Source organism: Oenanthe melanoleuca, chromosome 19 (genome assembly GCF_029582105.1).
Source record: "Oenanthe melanoleuca isolate GR-GAL-2019-014 chromosome 19, OMel1.0, whole genome shotgun sequence".
Classification (NCBI taxonomy): Eukaryota; Metazoa; Chordata; class Aves; order Passeriformes; family Muscicapidae; genus Oenanthe; species Oenanthe melanoleuca.
In genome coordinates, this window is record NC_079352.1 from 10,937,358 (window position 1) to 10,960,182 (window position 22,825).

The following is a 22,825-nucleotide window of genomic DNA, read 5'->3' on the forward strand; positions in this document are numbered from 1 at the left end:
AGGCGCCCTTGTGGCAGCGTCTGTGCCGCCCGGGAGCGGCGGCAGAGCTCGGAGGCGGCCCCAGCGCAGGTAGGAGCCGCGCTCGGGGCTCGCTGCGGGCGGAGGGGGCGGCAGGGGGCTCTCGCGGGTTCTTTGTGCCGTGCCCGGCCCGTGTTCCCCCTGGGCTGAGGGCGCTGCGGGAGCTGCTGCCCGCGGTCTCCTTCCCGCTGGGGCCTCGTTAGGAGCCGCTGCCTGAGCAGCGCTGGCTCGTCCCGGTTTCTGTGGATAGGTCAGAGGTGGCTGTCCCGTCTTCGGGATCCTGCGCTGTGTTCTCTTCAAAGTCCTCCGCCGCCGCCTCACCGGGCTCCGGCCGTTGCCGCCGCTCCCGGGCCCGGTCAGACTCTCTGCGAATGGCGCCTTTGCTGCCCCAGGGCTGCTCTGGCGTCTGCCTCGGGGCCGGGCTTGTCCTGATTTTGCCCAGTCAGCACGCGAGAACGAGGAGTGACGGCAGAATCAGCCAATCGCAGCGAGGGGCGGGCTCTGCAATCTGCACAGTCGCCCCTCCCTTTCCCCGAGCTCCGCCATTTCTCGGAAACCTCGCCTGAGGAGCGGCTCCCGCGCTGGGCTCGGCCCGGGTATGGGGCCAAGGAACCGCTGCTGCCTTGAACCGCCGGGAGCTCGGGGTGAGCAGGAGCTGAGGGCGGTGGGAGCTGGCGGTGAGTTTGGTATGGAGCTGGGACCCACCTGGATCCCCGGCAGGAGTCCGGGCCGGGCAAGGGATGTTTGAGAGAGGTCTCGGGGCTGTGCGGGAAACGTCGCCGGAGTTTTGTGTGCCCAAAAGAGACAGAGGAGTCCTGTAAAAGTGACTTTATTGATGAACAAAGAGGGAGGGCATGCGGCATTTGCCATGGGGTCTCTAAAACGTATCCTCCTTTTTATGCTCATTTTCCCGGCCGCATCTTCCTCTCCCTTTCCCCACTGGCTGAGGTATTTGGAAGGTTCAGATTTCCCGACCCGCCTGCTGCATGTCCCCCTTAATATGCACCCCTCCTTTTGTATAACATCCAATTTTCACGGCTCTGTTAAGTGTTTCTTCTCGAAGTTCAGTAATTGAGCATGATCTTGGCTGAGCAGCATTATGCCAATTAATAACATTTTCTGAAACTGAAGATTTCTTCCGTTGCTTTCTCATGTACAAGTTCCAGGCCCTATCTCCAAGCAGATTCACTCGTCGACCCTGTTTGTTCTTCCTGTATCCTCTTTGGTGTTGGGATTATTCTCAGTGACCTCAATCCCTGTGCTTTTATAGCCGTTTCTGGATCAGGAGGCCTGGCTGCCACCTGCATCCCCTTGCTCAGCTGCTGAATGAGCTGCACTCAGCAAGTTGTCCTGCATGGTAATATGATGAGAGTTGCTGCAGCACATCAGAGGAGGAACAGTATTCGTTTAAGCCATGGTCTGCCTCGGAACTACAAAACGTGTCCCGTTCCCATTCTTTCTACCGTTCGACTGGAGTATGAGCTACTTTTTTATTATTGTTATCTGTTTCACCACTTTTCAGTTATCGTGTATTTACAAACAGCAGTTTGAATAGTTTCATTTTCCACAAATACCACCTTCTACCTTGGTAAGGTTTGGTTGAGAAGAAGGCCAGGAACTCGATCTTTCTGGTTGGTTATTATTTCGAGGATATCGCTGTAATTCAAATGGTAAATGGGTACTTTACCCCAGCAGAGTTAATTTGCATTTCTAAAGCTCCTGTCTGGACTGCCTAGAACTGATACATGCCTTCCAGAGCAGCAATTGCATGACTCACATGTAGCCCCCCACAATCTGCTTTTAACTTGATATCTTCAGAGAGTCAAGGCATTATTTAATTCTTGCCAGGATATCTGACAGAAATAATATCATCCAAAAATAGCCCAGGTGTGCAGAGAAAATCATTCCATGATAACTGAGTTCTACTAAATTTTGCTAAAACTTTATACAATCTGAAGCCATTGAAAGGCATTGGTTAGATGTTCATTGCATGTAAGTTGTGTACTTCTCAGTATTTGGTGTCCTATTTGCCCTGGATTTCTTTGCCTCTGATGCTAATTTGGTAGCTGTCTTGATTTTCACTCTCAACCTTTCCCAGACCAGGTGTCTCCAGCACTGCCCGTGGCTTTGTCTGGGATGGGTGTTCCTGATGTTTCCTGATGGTCGATGATGTTCTGTTGATGGATGTTATATTTGTGGGTATCTTTTGGGCCATTCCCAGTCTGTTGAGATGTTAAACTCATCTCTGTTGAGTGGTGTAACATCCCTTAAAAAATTTCTTTCCCCAAGGAAAAGGCAAATCAAGCCTGAGTAGGGAAATAATATTTAAAAACATTTAAAATTGGTATATTTTCCAGCACCAGCCCAGTTTTTTAGTGATTTTCTAATCTCCCCCAGTCCAGTCTGTGAGTGTAATTGAGAGCCAGAGTGGAATTGTGCCGTTGTGTTCCCCAGCAGCTGTGGCAGTGCAGGCACAGAAAGCAGCGAAGCTGCAGCAGTGGCAGCAAGGATTGGCCCCAGTGGCTGGAGATGCCAAAGGAGGGTGCCCAGGCAGAGGATTTGAGCAGAGGATGTGTGGGCAGGCCCAGGGGCTTGTCCTGATGTGGAGCCCTGGTTGCTGCTGCGTTGCCTTCAGTGCAGGATCAGAGGGGTCTCCCATGCTGGTGCTGCAGCCGGGAAGTGCAAATCTGCGGGGCTTGAGAGCCGCTGAGCCCAGGGTGAGGGGTCCCCCCGTGCTGAGCTGTGCTGGGGCTCTTTCTGTGCTCAGGGACACTTGGGATGGGCCGCGGCACTTAGCCACCAGTGGTGCTTCTCTGCACTCCTTAGGCAGAGTGTAAGTCTTGGTCTAATTTCCTTTCCTTAATCAGAGTGTGTCTTGGAACTCTTTTCCCTTCTCCTGCCCTTGCAGACCCATCCATAAACCCATTTTGTCCCTCAGGCCAGGGAATGTCTCATCAATCTGTCCCAGCCTGGCTCTGGAGCTCTGTCACTTGAATGCAGCCATGGGTTTGTTCCCAGCCCCTGTGCAGGCTGTTGAAACAGGAGGCTGGGTTAAACCCTTCCCCTGTCCTAATTCTAAATCCTCCTGTGCCACTGAACAAGTTTCGTTCTGTAATAACTGAGCACTGCTCATCCTTGTAGAGGCTCTTTTGGCTATCAAAGCTTTAACTTGGAACCAGAGTTGAACAACAGGAGATCCTCCTGCCTTCAGTTTTTGGGCCTCAGGTCCCATTAAAGCCCTGGCTGCACAATTCTGCAGACAATGACGCCACTCTGGCCACTGGGTTAAACATTTTAGCATGAGTATTCCTTTGGCATGGCCCTGTGTAACATGCACATTTTAAAAAATGAGGTTCACTTTCCTGATAAATATTTAAACTTTTTTAAAAAGACATTGAGACAAACAATAAAGCAAAAGGCTATAACAGCAGGGTGCTGCATTCCTTAAGTGCATCATCCTGTTGCATATTCATAGATCTTCATGCATTATTCCAAGTCATGGAATTATTCAAAATCATTTTCCCCCAACCTGTAAATAAACATTTTTTCCTTCCCTGAGGACCTTGTGTCCCATAATCTGAGAATGTGAGGAATTTCCTCATTATCTTTTCTCTTCTACCATTCTCTGAGTTAGTTACATGAGCGAAAGTTTTTTACATCACCATATTACAGTTTTAAAAAAACATACTTATCGCACTACTACTTTTCAGTTTTGTTAATAGCCAAACTAAAAGAAACTATATTCATACAGCAAAGTTTTCCAACATTATATATACAGTATTCAGTTTAATATTTGCCAAAGCAAATAATATTATATGTACTATAACACACATTCAATTCAAATTTCTTTTCTGAGTCTGGAAAAGCCATGGCTGGGGCATCAATCATTTTGGTTTTATTTCATTTTCTGAAGTTTTGCTGTTTCTCGTGTCCATACCACAATACTGAGGCTGTCTGGGTTTAAAAAGTCATACAATGTTCTGGCTAGAGCAGGTAATCCTCAATCCAGGTCAAGCAATTGCCTATTAGTCCTCAGAATTGTTCCAGCTCCATTTTAGTGCTGGGTAATGTTACTTCTGAGATTCCCTGGTCTTTCTCTGGGTCAATACACCACAAAATTTCAGTCAAAATATGTCCCAAATATTAAACCTTCTTCTCCACAATTTGCACCTTTTTTTTCCAAATATGGATGCCTGAACATTCAGCCATTTCACAGAGGCTTCTTCTACCACTTCTTGTCCTCCTGGTTGGAGCAAGTCATCCACATCCTGCATTAACCCAGTCCCTGGGGTGGGATAAATTCTTGTGATATTTTCTGCAAGGCTTGCCCCAATAAGGCTGGTGCTTCCGTGCATCCCTGCAGAAGGACCGTCCATGTCGTTACCATTTTCTCTTCTAGCTCTTGTTCCCACTCAAAGGCAAAATACAGTTTAGCATCCTGTGTGAGTGGGCATCCCCAGAAAGCATCTTTGACATCAAGTACTGGATGGTGGCAGTGTGAGGAGGGAACCTGGTTCAAGATGGTGTAAGGATCTGAGACTGTGGGGTGCCTGGGTTCAATAATCTCATTTATTCTTCTTAGGTCCTGCACCATTTTGTCGATTCCATCTGATTTCTTGACTGGCAGGATAGGAGCATTATGGGGAGAGATCCCTGGCTCCAAAAGCCCTGCCTTTAGCAGGGACTCAAGAACAGGCTGTGAGCCCTTCCTTCCCTCCCTTGGAATAGGGTATTGCTTTTAGACACCAATTGTCCTGGTTGCTTCAAAGTACTTTGGAGAGGCTCCATTTGTAATTTTCTGTATTTTCCTTGGGCTGCTCACACTTCTGAGTTCACTTCAGCATAGACCTTGCCAGACTTTTGCCAGACAAAGACACAACTCTGTATCACCTTTGCAATATTACTTTGTATTCCTAAATTAGCCATCAAATCCCTTCTCAGTAAATTACAGTCAGAATTAGGAATAAAGAAAAGCTCATGCATTTCAAACCCATCACCCGCATCTTCAAACACTGGTGGAATAAAACATACCAGCTCATCTTTCCCACTTATCCCCTAAATACTGTTGTCTAAATCCCTTCTGGACATCCCTTATTGCCCCCTGGGTGTCCGTGTTCTTGATTACCTCTGGGAGAATGTGCAAACTCCCTCAACATGCTCCCAAGTGACCCTTCAGGGATATTTTGGGATCATCATCCCTTTTGCCAGGAGCCCTTCCTGGCTTTCCCTTCCTCCCATCCATGGGTGCTTTGCCATGTTTAGTCCCCACTGTACTCTCTGATGAGATTTTCAGTGCTCTCTGTCTGCCGACTCTTCACAGCCCCCCTGATCTGTCACTCATCTGTCTCCTGGTCACTCTCGGGTGCCCAATCCATGCATGGTGCCACCGCCCCCCAAGGGAGCTGATCACCCAAACTGGGCGAGGCACCTTCAGCTCCACTCACTGCCCCCACCCCAGATGGATGAAGGAATTCCGGCCGAGCCCCAAGGTGTGTGGAAAACTTCACATCACCAGAGGTTTCTGTCCACAAAGAATACAGAGGAGTCCTGTAAAATTAATTTCATTCATTAAATGAGAGAGAGGCTATGGGCCATTTCCCATGGTGTCTCTGCAGTTGTTGGAGGACGCAGCCTCCTTTCCATCCTTATTTTCCCAGCTGCATATCCCTTTCCCTTACCCCATTGGCTGAAGAACTTGAGAGGTACAGACTTCCCAATGCACCCAGTGCATCCCCCCCTGTTAATATGCCACCCATTTTTGTTAAGCTAATGATGTTCATGGCTCTGTTAAGTCTTTAGCTGTTTTTCTGAAAGTTCATTAATTTAGCAGGCCTTTGTCTGAGTAGCAGTCTGAGGGGAATTTGGGGAGGTGGGAGGGGGGCAGCGCCAAGGCCGGGCCCCCCCGCGCTGTCGTGGCGGGAGCGGCTGCAGTGAGGACCGAGTGCGGGCGGGAGCGGCCGAGAGCCCAGAACTGCCCCAGCCCGAGATGCCCCAGCTCCATCCCTGCCCCTGCGCTGGGATGCTGTGGGTTTGGGGGGGAAGAGGGAGCCGGCAGTGGGTGCTGGGCCTGGGGGCACCAGGAGAAGGGAAGGAGAAGCAGGGTTGAAGAACAAAATGGTCAAATGATGCACCTGGGAGGAGACGGTGGGATTGTGCAGAAATAGGAATAATACGAGGAAGAGAATCTGAGGAAAAGGACACAGGAGGCGGAGGAGGAGAAACAAGAAGCAGCACAAGGTTCCACCCCTCTCTGTAGCTGCAGCCTCTTCCCCAGCCCCAGGAGAGTTTCTCTCACCAAATGCAGCAGGTGACCGCAGAGGGGGCATCCACGATTTTCACAGGGGTGAATCTTGGTGTTTCTTAGCTTTATTGGCCTAAATGTTGGTGCTTTGGTTTTTTTGCAGGGCCTGAATCTTTATATTTTGGAGGGGACTTTGGTTCAGTCTTGCTGTTTGGGTAGTTTTAGATCTGTGTCTTGATGTTTGTGGAACTTCTGATCGGAATCTTGGTGTTTTGGAGCTCCTTAAAGACACAAGATTCCCAATAACTTCCTGAGATGATCTTGGGCAAGGAGGAACCCCCAGACCAAAGCCCTCTCCTCTTGCTTCTTTTCCGAAACCAGGATTTTTCATTTCCAAGGCGTGGGCGGATGGAGGTGGAAGAAAAACCCCAGAGATCCCTCATGAGGAGGGGCTGCAAATCCAGCCCAGGGAGCTGCGAGGAGGAAAGACCCTCCCTTGAGCCAAATAGACGGCCAGAGATCCAGGCAGAGCTCAGAGCTGGGGGAGAAGCCCCACAAGTGCTTGGAATGTGGGAAGGGTTTCAGCTACAGCTCTGAGCTGATCCGGCATCAGAGGATCCATGCTGGGGAAAAACCCTACACGTGTGAAAAATGTGGGAAGAGCCTCAGACAGAGTTCTGACCTCATCCGGCATCAGGATCCACACTGGGGAGAAGCCCTTCGAGTGTGGGAAGTGCAGGAAGAGCTTCAGTGACATCTCCATACTGATGCGGCACCAGTTGATCCACACTGGGGAAAAGCCCTACAGCTGTCTGGAATGTGGGAAGAGCTTTGGGGTGAGCTCCAATCTGAGAAAACACCAGCGTATCCACACTGGGGAGAGGTCCTCTGAGTGTCCCAAGTGTGGGAAGAGGTTTCAGACCAGCTCCTATCTCCTCCTACGTGAGTGGATTCACACAAAGGAGAGGCCCTTCCACTGCCCCGACTGCAGGAAGGGCTTCAAGCACAACTCCCATCTCACTGCCCACCAGCACACCCACACCGGGAAGAGGCCCTAGGAGTGTCCTGAGTGTGAGAAGAGCTTCACACAGAGCTCAGCCATTACCAGACACCAATGGAGGCTCCACTAAGGGAAGCCCTGTGAGTGCCCTGAGTGTGGGAAGAACTTTGTGCTCTGCTCCACCAGCTCCATCCCCCGTGGAAGGATCGGTCTTGGATGATCCCCAGAGACCCCCTTGGGCAGAGCCCTGGTGATCTGTAGTCTTGGTAATCCCCGAGGGGTGAGGGGATGGTGTTGGAGAGATTTCTCTCCGTTCTCCTTGTCCTGCTGTGATTTTGGTTAGTAATCTATTCCCTCCTTGTGCCCAGGCTGGGTCTGTTGTTCCCATTCGGTGCTCGGGGTGGGATCTCTCCTGTTCCTTCTCTCAACTCCTGGGCCTCTCATTAGCCAATCAGACAATGCCGATGCAGAAGATCCAGCCAATCAGGGCGAGCAGCTCTGATGACTCACCGGCTTCCAGGCAGACTCGCAGCACCCAGTGTTCCCCACCTGGACCCCACCCTCCCCGCGCAATCACGATTGACCCGCGGGGTCCCCCCAAGTCCCTCCCCAGTTTCACTCCACAATTAAATGGAACTGGGTCTAACTGGAAGCTTTATTGGGAACACTGGGAGCTTCCAGGGGGGGCAAAGTGGAGCTGGGGGGGGGGGGACACACACTATCCCCCAAAATCAACGTGGGGACGGAATGAGGGGTCCGGGCTTGGGCTGAGGCCATGAGGAGGGGTCTGCAGCCACTTTGGGTCAGGAGGTCTTTGGGCAGGTGAAAAGTGGTGGCACCAAGGCAGGGGTCCCCAGGGGGAGTACACACGCTCTGGAGAAGGGGGAACACAAACCCCCGAGAACTTCCACTTACCTTCTTGTAGAGGTAAAAGCCAAACCCCAGCACCAAGAAGACGAAGCCTGGCACGTAGCTACCGATCCCCATCAACACCTTGCTGCAGGCGGCATGTGGCAGCACTTCTAGGGGTCCACAGGGTTCCAGACCCCCAAAACCTCTCACAGACACTTGAAGCTCTTCTAAGCACCCCTCCAATCGCTTCCAGCCCACTTAGGCCCTTCAAAAGCTCCTCCCAATCTCTTTCCAGCTTCCACAGGATCCACCAAAGCCCCTCCTGTCCCTCTCACAGTCCCATAACCCCCATCTCATTTGCCTGCCCACCATCCCAGGACTCCCGAACTGTCTCCCAGTCCCTTCCCAGCCCCACCAGGACTCACCAAAATGGAGAGAAATGGGAGAGGCCTGATGTGGCACTGAGAGGGACTGGAAATTAAATTCTAGGGAGTGGCAGACCACTGGGATAGGGTGGATTAGGTTGAGGCAATGAGAGAGAGGGTGGAGTTGGGATTGGACTGAAAAGTACTTGGAGTAGACTGGGAGGGACTGGATGGGGCACTGGGAGTGAGAGGAGAGATTTGGAAGGGCACTGGGAGGGCACTGGAAGAGAGGGTGGAGGTCTGGAATTCCAAGTGGACTTGGAATGGAATGGCTGTGGAATGAGAGGAACTGGGAAGGACTCTGGTGTCACTAGGAGGGACTGTGAGGACACTGGGAGGAACTGGGATGGACTGGGAGAGCCGCGGAAGTCACTTGGGGTGAGGGGGCAAGAGGCCACAGGGATGGGTATCTTAGTTTGAGAGGCAATTTAGAAGAGGGCACTCTGGAGTGATTGTTGTCTCCTCTGCAGGGTTCCAATAATCCCTTTCTACCAATAGTAAATTAATATTATTAGATGAAAGTGAAAAAAACAACATTTTATTAAAAAACAGTAAGCCCACAAGGCAAGGGAAAAAAAAAAGGAAATTACTTTTAGGTATTAAATTGTCAGACTTTACCCCACACACACACCTGGGACAAAAGACCCAAAATGCCAGAGAAAAGAGAAATCCCCACTCAAGACACATGGTACAGGTGGCACCAGATCCTCCCCCAGGGGAAAAACCACCCAGGGGCTATTCCAAAGGAGGTGAAAGCCCGGGGCTCTCCCGGCCTTGAACTCCTCCCCAGCTGGGCTCTGCGGGCACGGTCCCGGCAGCCGAAGCAGCGGGGCTGAAGCCGCAGGCTGTTTTCTCTCCTGGCTCAGCCCGGCTCACAGCGGCTTTGGGCTGCAGCAGCACCGCTCTGCTCCTGTCAGCGTGGAGCCCCCGGGCTCCAACAGAGCAGCTGCTCAGTTCAACTCCAGGGACATCAAGGGTCACCACTGCAGCCTCTCCAGGCAAACGAAAAGGTAAGTAAGTCCATCCTTTGTATGGGCCACAAATGCTTCCCAGCCAATGTTTAAGTTGGGCCAGCAGAACCATACAGCCTCGGCCTAAGGCCATGGGAAAACCCTTTTTAGTCATGGGGAGCAAAAGGCTCACTCCCAAGATCCCCCTGTTCAGTTATGCAGATTGTTACTAGAAAGGTCTCAGTTCTTTTTGTTTATTGGTTACTTTTCACTACAGAAAATATATTGTTAATGGCTCTTTCCCATTGGATCTCTCTCTCAGACCCTGCCTTAATCCCTCCCTGCAACCAAGTGTACAAATATCCCTGCTCTACCCAGCACCCGTCTTTTTTCAAATTCGTTCCTAGAGCAGTGCACACCTTCCTGTTTGTTGTTTTCACTTCATTAAAGTTCTTCTTCTGAACAATCAGATCAAAGCTGTCTCTCTCCATAAAAGTCGCCAGAACCGTTTTTCAGGGAAGCCACTTGTCAGACTGTCCAGACTTGGACTGCGGGGGGGTTTTGTGCACAGCAAAAACCCATGGTGCACGGACAGAGCCGCAGAAAACCCGAGCAGTGAGGCTTCAAAACGCCTGCGCAGTCAACAAGGAGCCTTTCCCTGCCCTGGCCCCACACACATCCTGTCCTGGGCTCCAGGGGTTTAGATAAAAAAACCATTCCTTGGGCACAAAGCAGAGGATCATGGAATGTACCATCACAGTAACTCCAAGAGAATTGTGTATGCAATAATCACATGTATCCATCTATCTATAAAAGCACATACTGAACTCTGGATCCAGCAATGTGCATGTAGGACAAGAGTGAAGACGCTGAATGAACACCAGGGGAGATGTGGAATGTATGGACAGAGCAAACCCTCCAAAGGCTTTAACCTGATTCCCAGCTTTTCCATGTTTCAAGGGCTTTAACTGCTGGATTTGAATGAACTGAGATCTCACCATGAAAAGCAGAGAAGTCTGGAACCAGTCACTGCTGCTGGAGTCAAAGTCTGGACTTGTCATATCTCAGATTTGAAAATATACTGAATAAAAAACTCCATTACCCACAACCTTTCTCAGTCCATTGCTCCTCACACATTACAAAGTACAAAGGAAATCTTTCTAATCTTTTCTAAAAAATAAAGTAAAACGAACATTGAAAATGTTCCCTGATAAAAAGTCACTTTGAGAAAATACAAAATAATGAAGTGTGTCTAGAAAAACCAGCTGCAGTTTCTCAGGTATTTGGCTCAGTGTCAGCTCAGAGCCGGGCTCTTTCCCAGGTGCCCATGTCCCCAGGCCAGCTCTGAGCAGCCTCTCCCAGCTTTCCAGCCCGGCTTGCCCCGGCTCTGCCCCGGGCAGGCACTCGGTGTTTCCGTGGTGCCCCTGCCCCGCTCAGCTCCCTGTGCCCTGCAAAGGCGCCCAGGCTGCTCTCGCTGCCCCTGGGTGTCACTGAGCGAGGCAGTGACGAGCCCTGGGGCCCAGGCAGAGCCCTGAGGGACACCCCTCGTCCCCGGCCTCCCGCAGGACACGGAGCCACTGCCCACAAGGCCCTGGCACGTCCGGCCGGCCAATTCCTCCTGCCCCGGCCAGCCCAGGCTGCAGCCCCGGGGCTCTGCAGGGCGGGGCTGGGGCTGTCGCCTGGCACCGTGGCCAAAGCCTCCCGGGGCTCTGGACACAGCAGGGGCTACAAGGCCACAAGTCTGGGGCTGCTCCGTGCTGCTTCCAGGGTGTCCCTCTGCTGTTGGGTGCCAAGTGTGGCCCTTTGTGATACGGGTGTGTGTCAGGGCCCTCGGTGATGAGGGACATTGTGGTGCTGTCATGAATAAGAGTGTTTAAGATTGCTTAAAAATCAGTGGCAAGGGCATGAGCAAAGGTCAGATTTAATATTAAGCAACAAAGCACAACAAGTTCACTGGCAAGATTCACTCTACTGCCTACAGAGCAGCTAGAACAAGGGAAAACAAGCAACAACAAAATCAAACAAAATCCAGGCAACCAAAAGAGAACTGAGAACTCTAGGGGAGTGTGGGTGGGTGTGTGCTGTGTTCAGGTGCATGGGACAAAGGACAGTGCAGACAAGGATTAAAAGGAACACGGCCTAAAAACTTAACAACACTGATCAGCGCTTTAACTTCTACCTTAATTTGTAACTTAACTTAGGCCTAGCAATTCAACAGAGGAACAACACTGAACTTATACCTAACTTAACTTATAACTTAACCTTAGCAATTCAACAGTGGAATAACACTTAACAGCATTAAACCTAACTTATAACTTTCAAGCTGTATTTAGCAACTTAAGAGAAAAACAACAGTCAGCTTATGACTTACATTTAACAACTTAGCAAAAGAACAACACTTAGCAGCATTTAAGCAAGTCCATAACTATAAATGAACCTTGCTTCCAAACCTAACTTGGATATCCAAGGTACTTCCACATCTAGGAATGCTGTATTTCTCCCAGATTTGCTATAGCATATGTGCAGGGGCATGCACACAGAGACAGGAGCAGTCACAGCAAGTAAGGTACTGGTGAAAAATTCCCCTCAGAGCTCAGTGAAATCCTCCCTTTAGATGTTTTTGCATCTCCCACTGGCCAAAGGATGGGGCCTTGAGGAGTGAGGAGATTGGCCCAGGACACGTCGTGTTTCCATGATTTCCAGACACAGCAAAGCCGAGGGTTTGCTGGCTCTGAGAGGCCCCCTCAGAGGCACACTGCTGGTCACAGCCCATGATGGCCCAGGAGAGCTCAAAGGTCTCCTTTGGGATTTCTGTTGATGGGGGTCACAAGAGAGCGGCCTCCGGTCATAACAGTATTCCATCCCAGCTACAGTGCGGGTTGGCATTTGCTCTAGAAGTGGGGGAATGCATCACCACACTGGGATCTTAGGGGTGTCCATGGCCTGGGTGATACTGGCCCAATGCCTGGCACCCACCAAAGCCACTCTGGCCCTGCCCCTCTCCAGCTGGAATAGTGGAGAGGAAATTTAACCAAGAGATCCTGGATCAGGTTAAGATGGGGAGAGATCTTCACCAAACAGCGAAACGGGAACAACACACCCAGCCTGGGCACAGTAAATGAATTTATTACCAACCAAATCACAGCAGGACAAGGAGAAGGCAAAGAAATCAATCCAAACCCCATGCCCCCACCCAACGGTGGTCACCAGAACCACGGATCACCAGGGCTCTGCCTAACAGGGGTCACTGGGGATCATCCAACACCGACCCTCCCATGGCGGATGGAGCTGGAGCAGGGAACAAAGCTCTTCCCACACTCGAGGCACTCACAGGGCTTCCCTTAGTGGTGCCTCCGTTGGTGTCGGGTCAAGTTAGAGCTTGTGGAGAAGCTCTTCCCACACTCAGGACACTTGTAGAGCCTCTCCCCAGTGTAGATGCGCTGGTGTCTGGTGAGGTTGGAGTCGCGCTTGAATTCCTTCCCAGAGTCGGCAGTGGAAGGGCCTCTCCTCTTGTGTGAATCTGCTTGTGTTTGAGGAGATTGGAGCTGGTCTGAAACCTCTTCCCACACTCAGGACACTCGTAGGGCCTCTCCTCAGTGTGAATGCACTTGTGGTATCTCAGGCTGTTTCTCCATCCAAAGCTCTTCCCAAATTCCAAGCAGGTGTATGAACCTTCCCCTGTGTGGATCATCTGGGGCTGCAACAGGATGGAGATGTCATTGAAGCTCTTACCACATTCCCCACACTCGCAGGGCTGTTCCCCAGTGTGGATCCTCTGGTGTTGCATCAGCTGGGAGTTATGGCAGAAATCCTTCCAAAATTCCAGGCTCTTGTGGGGCTTCTCCCCTGCATGAGGCTGCTCCATGAGCTCTAAGCTCTGCTTGGATCTCCGGCCACCTTCCCGGCTCAGGGAGGGTCTTTCCTCCTCGCAGCTCCCTGGGCTGGGTTTGCAGCCCCTCCTCCTGAGGGATCTCCGGGGCTTTTTCTCCTGCTCCATCTGCCCACACGTTGGGAACAAAAAAGCCTGGTTTGGGAAAAAAACAAGAAGAAAATTCCTTGGACTGGGGTTTCCTCCGTGGCCAAGTTCATCTTAAGAAGACATTGGGCATCTTGTGTCTCTAAGAGCCTCACAAACACCTAGATTCAGCCCAAAAATCCTCCAAACATCACAACACAGATGAAAACCTCCTGGAAAATATTAAAGATTCAGGCCCCATAAAAAACCAAAGCATCAATGTTTAGCCCAATAAAGGTCAGAAACACCAAGATTCACCACTGTGAAAGTCATGGATCCCCCTCTCAGGTCACCTGCTGCATGTGGTGGGGAGAAGGCTCCTGGGGCTGGGGGGAGGCTGCAGATACAGGGAGGGGTGGAACCTTGTGCTGCTTCCTGTTTCTGTTCCTCCTCCTCCTGTGTCCCTACTCTTCCTCACATTCCTCTTCGCCCTATTATCCCTCCTTTGCCTGCACAATCCCATCTTCGCCTCCCAGGTGCATCATTTGACCATTTTGTTCTTCCACCCTGCTTCTCCTTCCCTTCTCCTGGTGCCCCCAGGCCCAGCACCCACTGCCAGCTCCCTCTTCCCCCCAAACCCACAGCATCCCAGCGCAGGGGCAGGGATGGAGCTGGGGCATCTCGGGCTGGGGCAGTTCTGGGCTCTTGGCCACTCCCGCCCGCACTCGGTCCCCACTGCAGCTGCTCCCGCCACAACAGCGCGGGGGGGCCCGGCCTTGGCGCTGCCCCCTCCCACCTCCCCAAATTCCCCTCACGGGGGGCACTGGGACTGGGGGGGGGCGCAGGTGGCTCCAGGTGGGGGACGCTGGGAGCTGCGGCTCTGCCTGGAACCCCATAGAAGGAAGAACAGGAAAGTGTCTTTACAAACAGATGCTGGGAATCCGCTTGGAGATAGGGCCAGGGACGTGTACGTAAGGAAATGACGGCAGAAGCCAACAGGTTCAGAAAATGTTATTAATTGACCACACAGACTGCTGCTCAGCCAAGACCATGTTAAATTCATGAACTCCCAGAAGAAGAACAAAGACTTGACAGAGCCATCATTAGATGTTGCATGCCTGTACATCCTGAGAATCTTCCGTTCGCAATATCCCTATCTCTCTACATTTCCCCCCTCCCTCATGATTAGTAAAAAATCATATAAAGATTACCTAATATGGACATTCTAAAATTTCATGGGTTAGTAAGGTTAGTATAAAATTGTAAATTTGTTAGTAACGAGCACACTTTAAAGCAGCTGTCGGCGTTCGACGAGCATAATGTTAACTGCTTCTAAACGCTTTTTGACAAATAGTACTAATTTGTTAAATATACAAGGCCCGAAGATTAGTGTTAGTAGGATTATAATGACCGGGCCGATTAATGTAGAAATCAGGGTGGTGAGCCATGGGGACCGGTTGAACCACGATTCGAACCAGCCCTGTTTAGCTTCTCTGTCCATTTTTCTCTGGTTCAGTCGTTCCCTCAGCTCGGCCATGGAGTTTCTAACAACTCCCGTGTGGTCTGCATAGAAGCAGCATTCCTCCCTCAGGGCGGCACATAGGCCCCCCTGCTGCATGAACAGAAGGTCCAGTCCTCGCCTGTTTTGGAGGACGACTTCTGAGAGTGAGGAAAGGGATGTTTCCAGGGATGAAATGGATTTCTCGATCTTTTGCAAGTCTTCGTCGACTGTCATTTGAAGTTGGGTCAGTCCTTGATGCTGAGTTGCCAGGGACGAGACACCTGTGGCAGCGCCGGTAACTCCTAAGCCGAGGAGCATCGCGATGGTGATGCCCGTTATTACTTCCCGCTTGTGGAGCCGGCCTGGTTCCTCGAGCAGGTGGTACACCTCGTCGTCCTGGCGGTACTGGACTCTGGGAACAATGAGAACTTGGACACAAAAGGTTAACATGCTTAGGAATGGGTTGGAAAGGGTGGGTTTGTTTAGGAGGTTGCATGGGGAGGAGGTAGACTTTAGCATTTGTGTTTTGTGTTAGGAGCTATGGTTAGCTGTGATCTTTCTTTTGAGTTTACACAGTGAAAGACCATGCCATCACACTGGTTATTGCAGTGCGAACAGCTGCTTGAATGCGAGCAAGGTGTTCTTCCTTTGCTACATGTCTGATCATGGTTGCGATATTAGACCCAGGTGGCAGTGATCTTAGAATGTCTCTGGTGGCAGAATTACATTGCTGGCGCAGGCAGTCTGCTAGCACTGGTCTTTTTGCTTCTGAGGGCAGTGCTGAGCAGTCTAATGCTGCCTGGAGACGATCTACAAACTGAGTGAAGCTTTCACTCTCACTCTGCTTGATAGTGGACCACGGTGATGGTCTGGCTATTGCTTTAGAGGCAGTACGTATGGCTTCTCGGGCAGCACGGGTGGTAGTCATAACCTCATGGGCTCACAGTCCTTCTGCCTGTGCCTGTGGGGTAAGCATGGCTGGATCTCTGCCCATCAGCCTCTGTATGCTGGAGCCATGCAAAGGATGGTTTTCCCCTGTTACCAAGGCTAGCTGCTTGGCACAATTGTCCTCCCATTCTTGCTTAAAAACGATCATCCCTGCCCCATCAAAGATTAGTCTGCAAGTTTGTTTGATATCAAAGGGAAGCATATCATCGCCTCCAAAAATGCTGTCAATAAGTGTAGAAACCATGGCAGAATTGATTCCTTTGTCGGCAACCGCTTTTACAATAGCCTGCACATCCTTCGGGTTTACCGGGGAATACGTTCTCTGGTTTCTGCCGGCACCCCCCACTCTGAACACTAACTTGGCAGACGGGGCCCACTCTGCGCATGCAATTTTTATTTTACGCCAGTCTGTAAGGGGGGTTCGATTTGCATCTGATGTCCCCCTAACCCATGCCGGAGGATTGTGGTTAGTTGCCCTGTAAGCCACGGCACCCTTCTTGTAAACCTCCCAGCCGGTATCCGATTCAGTGTCTGACCACCCTTCCGACCGGCTGTCCCAGCTCCGGTCAGAGTCAGAGCCGGAAGTCGACTGACTGGATGTTTCCGGGCTGCTGAGCCTTTTTCTCGGGCTCCGCCCCCGCCCCGTTCCCCGGGGGCCGTACTGTTCCCTCCCCCGGTGCTTCCCCCGCCTCCTGCTGGGGGAGGTCCTTGCCTTATAAGGATCTAATTTACAAAGAGCTCTGTGATTGGTCTGACGCTCGTTCCCGGGGGCCGCCCCTCTGCCCCGCTCCCCCGCGCTTGCGCCGTTCAGAACGCCCGTGGCTTCCCCGCCTCCCGCATCATTGCGCAATGCTCGACCACGCGGCTCGGCGCCATTTTCAAAACCGTATGGAGGCGGCTCGGTCTTTTCCGCTGCCTGTATCTCCGATATAATGGCTGCATTTCGCGCCTCGTCCGCTAATCCTTGCCACAACTCCCGCGCGCTCTGTCCCCCCTCTCCCGGTGAAGGTGGGTCCCGACCCGGGGGCTGCAAGGGGGGGTCCGGGGTTCCCGCGCGCACCCGCTCGCCCGATTCAAACCCCTCCGCGGTTTGTGTCGCTGCCCCAATCCCCGTTTGCGGCGCGGCAAACAGACATGCTCGGGCAGCTTGCCAGGCTTGCTGTTCCTGCCGGGCGGTTTGCAGCGCCCGCATTACCTTTCCCCATGCTTTAAGCGCTTTTCCTGACCCTGAGGTCATGGTGTTTTCCGCCAAAGCTTTTGTGCATTTATCCCAAATCTCCGGATGGAGAATGTCTACCGGGCCATCTATAGCCCCAAGCTTAATAAGTCTCGGCACTGCAAGACAGAAATCCTTAAGCTTACAATTCAGACCCCACTGCGCGTGGATCTCACTTACGACCTTCGCAATTTGTTCCATATTCCTCGCTGGTCCGGGGACGTCTCCCCCACTGAACTCGCCAGTGGTGCAGTCGCTGGATCTTGGGCAGGCGAACCCCGAAATCCGGGCGATTGGTTCCCGATGTATTCCCGAGGTTTCGGCACCAGATGTTGTCTGGTAGCCTGGTTCAAATCCAGCACGGTGGCCCTAACTCTGGGTCACTTGGTCCATCAGCTCCAGGACACCAATATGGTGGACAGCAAATGGCGTTTATTGAGGGGTTACAAGGGGTTTTAAGGACAGGGGTCCTTGGGTCATTTCCTCTAGCTCACATCCGGCAAGGGGTGGCCAGGTACAGAGCTGAGGTCAGACCACAGGGTGGAGGTGAAGGGGGTCCCTGGCTGCCCGTACATCCCGAGAATCTTCCGTTCGCAATATCCCTATCTCTCTACATGACCCACAAATAACCACTACAAAAATCCTGTACACTGCTACTAAATTATCAGAAGAAGCAGCTAGTGGGTACTGGGGACATGGGACTTTCTTAACAACAGAAGTCAAATGTAACTTATGGTCCCCAACTCAGTGTGCAGTTTATTGGGCAGCAGGGCTTAACCCTTTGGAAAGGGGAGACCTTGTAGCTTTAGTTGGTACCCTCGACCAACTCCTAGAAACATTTAAAAAGCTGCTTGCTTGCAAATTATACATGAAATAAAACTCACTGCTGGCTATAAATCACCTATGCAATTACCTGTAAATGTAAAACAATGCCCTCTTTCCTCTGGTGCCAAAGAAGGGCTCAAACTGGTTATACAGGTCTTGCAAAACTCCCCTGTATGGCCAATCCAAAAACCCAAACCTGACAATGGGGCTGTTTATCAATATATTGGTAATACCCTTGTGAGAAGAAATTAAATAGAAGTAGTGGGGGATACCCAACAAAAAATAATCTCCCATTTAGAAGGCCCTAACTTGCAAATTGCCTCAGAGAAAATGCAAACACCTTCTCAGGAAGTAAAGTTTTTGAAGATAGCCACTACTGAGACTGCCCCCCCTGACGGGGCGGCCCAGAAATTCTCAGTAACAGAAGGAACTGTAAAAAATCTGGCAATAACAGAAACTGAGAGCTTGGGTAGCAGCTATGACAAACCTGTCTTGGTAATTAAAATAGCCTCTGCTCTCTCCCCCAAACAATATTTGTTCACTAATATTTTGTTCATGAATGTTGTTTCTGCTGAACAAATTATTGCTGGGGGACAGAGTGGCTCTTGGGTTGGGTTGCTGATGGTTATTTGGAATGTTTTCCAGCTTGAAGCGAGGAGTGCCTCCTTTGTCTGCAACTACACTGACTCTTATCCTGTGTTTAAAGGAGGTACAGATTGGCTCCCTTTTTGGCAGCAAATTATTGGGAAGTTGACAGAATTCCAGTCTGCATTACATGATAAATAGTTCCATCATTTTAACCTCCTGCCTCTTTGTGGCAGATTCTGTTGTGTTTACTTTTCACAGAATAATACCATGGAACATGAAGATTAATTGCTGAATCCCTCATCAAACCTGTATACAGTTACAGCACAGGACCTTACAGCTGTGTTATATTTTGTGAAGATTCAAAATCAAAATTGAACTGTTGTACAATTTTCCTATGAAATTATGTGTGGTAAAAACAATATAAAATACTGAGGGGAACTTGATGTTAATGTTGTAACACTTGCTACCCAACCAGTGGTTATACTGAGCCTGAAAATTTTTGAAACTGGACCTTAGGAAATTTGGAAAACTGGCCAACAACAAATATTGCTTAATTCGGCATGGTCTTTTAAACAAGTCAAATTGCCAATGCAAAACCAGGAGGATTCTCTCAAGAAACAAACAAGAGACATAACCGGTTTTGTGGGAACAAGATTGGGAATTTTGAATAGTATTGATTTAGAAGTATTAATGAATAAATTGGCTAACATTTCTTTAGCTCTCTGCTGTATCCAGGTTCAGTTGTGGATGCAGTCAGTTGCTGCCTCAATTATACAAGAAGTGGAGGAAACCACTTTTCCTACTGAAATTTGGAGAATAATTTGGAATAATGTTCATGATTTTGAAAAAGAATTCCAATCCTAGTGAAACTACTATCCCAGCATAAGCACAGCAACAGCCTTTGCACTGACCATATGTAATGTTTCCGTACATTCAATATTCCCTATCACTGCATTAGGGCTGAATCATGACGGAGCTATTCTCTATCCTTTTGAGCATAGAGAATGGGCCTGTCAAATTGGTGAAAAGTAACAAACTATTAATTTGGAAACTTACATTGTCTGGAAACAACAAGCGTTTATCTGTAAAAGTAATGCAATCAGAGCTCAAGATATTTGCTTAGACATAGATCAGAATGTCTGTAACTTTGAAAGTTATCCAAAGGAGCTGTTGGGGTGTATGAGCAATGGGTGTGCATGCTTAAGAACTGCTTGTGATTTAGTGTTTGTAGAAAATGTAGCAGTGGATTTAAAAAAAACATTCACATTTTTGTGTTTGTATGATTGGTATTATTCGTTTTAAATAATGTTAGGTTTTTTGTTTGAAAATGGTTTTACAAAAACAATTGCTTTAATCAATTTTGTTAAACGTATTATAATCAATATTGATTTACTTTAATTTTTAATTGTTTGAAAGTTATTGATTTGTTTTAATTTTGATTGTTCGAAAGTTTTCAACTAATATGATTGTGATTTGTTTGAAAAATTGTTTTTCAATTTGTTGTGAAAATTGTTTTTCAATCAATTTGTTGTGATTATTTTGCTCTATTATCTTTTTGTTTATTTCTTTCCTTTTCCTTTCCTCTTTCCCTCTCTCTCTCTGATCCCTAATTTTTCTGTCCCTACTTTCCAGGATATGCTACCAATGACAGGTCCTGAAGATGCTACAACGTCACAACATCACGCTGATGGAGTTTTCTCGGCGACGCTCGTTGGTCACGGGGTGGTGTGAGAGTCCATCTAAAAGCCTCTCGTTTGCTCTGCCCAACGACCCTCACCTGAGGCCTAAGAAGACCCCCTCAAACTGCAGTTTAAAGGCACTGGCCAGGGATGGGAGGAACGCCAAGCGATTGTTCACAGGTGGTGCCCATCAGACCAGGACTGGTTTCTCAGGAGACTGGTTTGCGGATAGTCACGGTGCACTGAACTGTGTTTAGTCGACAAGACTCCCACAGGTGCGAGAACAATGAACTGGTGTCCTGGGTTGGTGTTTTGACTGACTCCTCACCCTGCCCCCCTTGGCCATGAAGCTGTCTGCTCCCAGGGGAGGGGCCGCCTGGGCTCGGCTCTGTGGACTGGCCTTGGTTTTTTTTCTTCTTGCGGTGGCTCGCTTGGCTCTGGCTGCTGCTGCTTGTGGCTCTTGCTGCTGTGGTAGTAGTTCGTTGCCTGGTTTGTTAGTTAGCTGTTTATTTCTTGATTTTTTGGCTTTATATTGCTTGAATTATTTGTTTTAGCTCGCTGTTGTTTAAGGCTTGCTGGCTGTTTTTTCTTTTCCTTTCTCTCTCTCTCCCTCTCCCTTCCCCCCCCCCCCCCTCACCTCCCGAGGATCAGCACCAGCTCACTCCAGAGGAACCCTGCGGCCTGCCTCTGGACACCGGCCAGAGAAGCATCTCGTCCTTCCAGTGAAGATCGAATCGTCCACGTCTCTTTTTCTCTCTCGGTGAAAATTTTTTTTTGTCATCTGGATCTGTGCTGGGAAGTGTTTCCCTTGTATGTGTCAATAAATAGGTTTTTTCCACTTTTCCCCCCTGAGTGAAATATTTTTTCTTAAGTCCAGTGGGATAAAGAATTGGGGGTTTATTCCCTGGGGAGCTCTTCTGGGGGTTTTTTCCCCTAAGTTTGTCCAAACTAGGACAACTGGTCAGAGATTGAGTGCCCTGTGTTTGTTTCATCGACAAGGACTCGCTTGGGCTTGTTGTGGGTTTTTCCCCCCACGGAACCCAAAGCGTCCATGAAAGTCCTCACCTGTTTGGCCGGTCGCCCGACGCCTTGGAAAAGAGTATAATAGACACCCTCAAACTAAAGACCCCCGAGATCTCCCCAGACGGCAACAGACATCTATTGGCTGGTTCCACGAGGATCGTCTGCCCATCTGGTAGCTATAATCCCAACCCCTTGTCTCTCTCTCTGTCTCTCTCTCTGTCTCTCTGTCTCTCTCTCCGTCCCACTATCGCATTTTGTTGGCACTAAATAAAAGTGCATCTTTTGCAAAAGTAAACTGGTTTTGTCCCCTGTTGTGTCTTTTGCGCTTTGAGATCCCTAAAAGAACCTATCAGGACTCCGCATGTGGTGTGGACCCTGACACCTGGGCACCCTCCTTTGGCAGCTCCAGCCACTGGGCCCAATCCTTGCTGGCGCTGCTGCAGCTTCGCTGCTTTCTGTGTCTGCACTGCCACAGCTGCTGGGAAACACAATGGCACAATTTCACTCTGGCTCTCGATTACACTCACGCACTGGGCTGCTTGGGATTTGATTGCTGGAAAAAACACAAAATTCAAATTTTTTGAAACCTTGTTTCTGAACTCGGGCTAGTTTTGCCTTTGCCTCTGCCTCGGGGGAAGGAATTTTAAAGGGTTTCTTCAACACTCAACAGAGATGAGTTTAACATCTCAACAGACTGGGAATGGCTCGAAAGATACCCACAAAGATAAACATCATTAACAAAACATCAAGGACCATTAACAAACCGGGCTGGGGGCGCCGCTGGAGAGTGGGGCTGACCCGGGGGCACCGAACTGTGCCGGGTTACCTGCGGGATCCGCCGGCAGAAAAACCAATACGGGGCTGCGAGAGCCCACGGCGGGGAGGGGCTTTTCGGCAGCTGCCCCACGCTGAGAAGCCAAAAGGCACCGGGAAGGCGGAGGGTGCCGGGCTGTGCCGGTTCCCCTGTGATACCCGCCGGCACAAAGCCGCAGGACCGGGGCGCCGAGCCGAGGAGGAGAGGAACGGCGGAACCCACCCGGTGCTATGGGGGTCCCTGGGTAGTAGGCAAAGTGGTTTTGCTTTCCGAGACGAACGTAAAGCCTTTTTTTTTTTCTTCTCCTTTCTTTCTTTTTCCTTCCTTTCTTTTCCTTTCTTTTTCCTTCTAGTTGATTGGGAAGGCAAGCTTTTCTTGCGAGGACCTCTAATTGGCTTTCAGGAAGGCGGCTTTTTTTGTGAGAACCAGTGATTGGCAAGAAGAATGGGACTAAGAACAAGGCAGTGATACCCAAGGGGAAAAAGAAATGAAAAGATATCAGCAGATATACCCTTAAATAGCCCCCTGGGAAGAAAACTAGCCTGGTGGAAATATGACTCCTACATCAAAGATTTAAGATGATAGAGTATTGTATAATAGGACAAAGAGAGAATTTGAGTCCAACTATGTATAGCAGCTGTGGGATGAGTCAAACAAGGAATGTTTTAAACAACCACGTCAAAGCTAAAGAACAACCCCGGTACAGATCTGGGAGAGGGGATTTCTCACCAAACAACCTTTCTAGCTCTGGTCTCTCAGTCCTGAATCTCAAGGCAAAGCTACTCTGCAC

General features: G+C 49.9%; 1 pseudogene; it reads left to right on the forward strand.

Moving 5' to 3' along the window:
* LOC130260850 (gastrula zinc finger protein XlCGF49.1-like) overlaps nucleotides 1-22,825 on the forward strand; it is a 160,390-nt pseudogene that overhangs the window by 113,781 nt on the left and 23,784 nt on the right.